We start from the raw sequence: 3,592 nt of genomic DNA, 5'->3' as shown, positions 1-3,592 counted from the left end.
TTTTTTTTTTTTTTAAATCAACACCTACACAAAGGTGCTATTATATTTTATCTCCATTAAGGCAGAAATAATAGGAATCAAAGATGAAACTTTGTTAGAGATGTTAATTTATCATTTAAACTTATACATAGTATTGTATTTTGAAGAATTTAATAAAATACTTTGAAAGATAAACGAATAAATAGACTAAATTAAGTTTGATGAAAGTTAGAAAATGAAAGCCCAGCTTCAGCTTTTTGCCCTCGTGCCCCAAAGCTGTGCTTCCTTCCTACCCCAAAAAAGACTTTCAACATGCATAACTTAAACTGACACTAAAGTCAGTAGTTTAATCTCAAAATTGCATTCACGAAACTTAACTAGTAACAAAAATGTATCTTATTTGTGTATCACTCGGCTGTAGATCCTCCAATCATCTCTGGGTTGGTGCTGACACTGTCCTTCCTTCTGGAGGGGGGCTACTTTTGTTCCCCATGGTCCCTGTGTGTGTTGTAAAGTAGTCACTGCTCCAAGCTCACTCCCGGCATTGGCTACAATCTCATGTTTAGTTTACTGATTTGTATTGAGATTGTAGTCCACCCCGGGAGTGAGCTTGGAGCGGTGACTACTTTACAACACACACAGGGACCACGGGAAACACAAGTAGCCACCCTCCCGACGGAAGACAGTGTCAGCCCCAATCCAGTGATGATTGGAGGATCTACAGCCAAGTGATACACAAATAAGATACATTGTTGTTCATAGTTAAGGTACTTGAATGTATTTTTAAGATTGATTCACTTTCATTCCAGTTGGTCTTGCGACAAGCATGGTTCTCTTCTTCAGAGGTGGGTAGTTCTCAGTAAACCTTTCTATGCAGAATTGGTACTTTGAGCCAAGCCATGATGTGGCTGGTCCTGGATGGGGGTGTGCCTTTGATAAGCTGTGCTCAAAGAATGTGGTTGCATCATCATTTAGCCTAAAAGAAGAGTGGCAGCTTGAGGATGGAGTAGAATTTCTAGCACTGGTTATTTCAGAGAAACATGCATTTGTTTTCTTCCTATCAGTGTTGTGGATGGGAGACATTTTTTCATTCAATGAAGCTTGAGTTGGGCTTTAAAGTGATTTTAAAGTCTATTTTTTTGCCTCCCCAATCCTGCTGCAGGAACTTACCTTAAGTAAGACCCATCCCAGTAAGACCCATCAGCGCCCTCACGTCTATGCCCGTGTATAGACTGCGGCAGGGGAGGGGGATAGACATTCCAGGGACTGGTCTAAGATGAAGCCTGCTTGGAGGTCCTGCTTTAACTCCCAGTTTAAACTGACATTAAAGGTCAACCCCCCCCCCCAATGCTAGTGTACGGACTTACCTTAAATGATGCCTCTTGATCCGATCATCTTCTTCCTTCCAGTCGTTTCCAGCAGTCCCTCCAGCGCTGGTGCCAGCCTCCGATCCAGTGCAGACTCGTCGGGTCCCACGGTGTCTGTCTCTCGTGTACGCTCACGGCTGCGTGCATTGACTTCTATTGAGTCTATTCTCTTCTCCCTGCTCTTTAACAGTGGCACCCACTTAAAAAGTCATTATGCTCTTTATCTGGTCTAACAAGAAATCTCGTCTTTTCAGGTCAGTCATGTACCAGGGTAGGTCCTCTGGTGGCGTGGGAGTCCCAAACCTCCAAAAGTACTTCCATGCTGTGCAAATTGCTACCATTTCTAAATACCACACCAATGTGGAGACACCTCTGTGGGTCTCCCTCGAAGTGGTGGATTGCGACCCCCATATCCGTCCATAACAAATGTTGCAAGGCTTCATACAAGCTTAAATCTTGAGCAGTGCCTTTAGGGTTTAAGCATAGAGACCCGAAGATATATATTTTGCAATGGTGCCCAGGTGGATCAAACTACACCATTGCCGATCTCTGAATACGTGGTAGAAGCTGCAGAGGCCACTTAACAGATTTTGAAACATTGTCACAATATTTCTGTCTTTGTATCCATTTTTAGTGGCTCCTGGTGAAAAAAAAAAAATTGGCGCAAAGATCACAGAGGTCACACACCTAACTGTAAGGCCCGGTTCACACCTGGGCGTTTTTTAGCGCGTTTGAACGCTCTGCAAAACGCTCAAACACCGAAATCCCATTATTTCCTATGGGTATGGTTTACACCTGGGCGTATTACAGGCCGTATGAACGCGCTACAAAACGCCTTACACCCAAAGAAGTACAGGAGCTTCTTTGGGGCGTTTTTGTCGTACGTTTCCATTGGGATACAGCCAAGTAGCCCTTGGAAACGGGCGTTTGTCGCCCCTTTTTTTACCGCGAATCGCGCAACAAACGCACGCGCATATTCGTTACGCCTAGGTGTGAACCCAGCCTAAGACTGAGGAAGCCTCCTGTGGGCCAAATGGTGTCTTTGACAGATGTAGGGAGCATAGCAGAGATATTGGAATCTTATTTGACAGTAGTGAGCTGTTCTAATGGATAGATAACCCCACATGAGGATTTTGCTCCTTTTATTCATGGGGGCAATCCAAGCAAGCTTTCAATAAAACCTTTGATGTGTTTTCCCTTTCTCCCGCTGTGCCCTAAAAGCTCTGCTATAAAACCCTGTCACCCCACTAGCTGAAATCTCATGTCTGATGAATGATAAAGGTTCTGCAGATGTCTTCTAACACAGGAGGACGTATGCCCTAAAGCATCCCTGTAGATATGCGTGCTCCCAGACCTCGGTCTCCTGCAGAGAAAAGCAATGAACAAGCACATCTAAACGGTTCCTGGGGACACCCTTCTTCACATAACAGTGGGGCTGCTGTCCATATTTCGGTATTTCAGGTTGATGTTACTAGAGAAGAGCTGGGCTATAACAAAAAAGATTATTTTGGGGCTGTACGTTGCTGAGCATTGGTCAGCCCTTTTGATTTTTTTCACCGGATTGAAGATACGACACAGGCCTAGAGAAAACAATTATGAACTCTTCAGGAAAAAAAGAAGTAGCTACAGTACACCCTGTGCAGAGAAGACAATTAATTATGGAGCAAAACAATACTTCTATTGTTCTTAGACATACTTGTAACATAAATCTATTATTCCAGTAGGAAAAAAAGATGTCATGGTATTTTTTATTCAATGCAAAATTAAAGTGTATTTCCACTTTTGCAGGCAAACACCTTTTGCTACATGCTCCCATTTACATAGTACTGTATACGTTTAAAAGGAGAACTATGGGGTTAAGGCTTTCCCCATAGTTCGCCTTAGGGTAACGGGAGGACACAAACTATCGTCCTCCCGTCACCCTAAGCTCAGTATACCGCGAGCTACAGCTATCGGTATACTGAGACGCCGCAGCTGAAGCGGATCACGACAATTATGTCTGGATCCGCCCAGCTGCGTGAGTGACAGCTGGATCTGCCTATCTAGAGGCAGAGCCAGCTGTACCCGCCCCCTCCCCCGTCCGTTCTGCCAGTCAGCGCTGGAGGATCGGAGCGGGGAGGGGGGAATTGAGCGAACGCCGGTACAGTATGTGTTTGCTCACTTCCCGATCTACTGAGCCGACCTGTGACCAGGGCCGGATTTACTCTCCCTGCCTCCCCAAGGCCAGGTCCTGTGATGTGCCCCCC

This window comes from Nanorana parkeri, unplaced genomic scaffold (assembly GCF_000935625.1).
Source record: "Nanorana parkeri isolate BGI_ZX_2015 unplaced genomic scaffold, ASM93562v1 scaffold1818, whole genome shotgun sequence".
Lineage (NCBI taxonomy): Eukaryota > Metazoa > Chordata > Amphibia > Anura > Dicroglossidae > Nanorana > Nanorana parkeri.
This window is presented reverse-complemented; position numbering follows the sequence as displayed.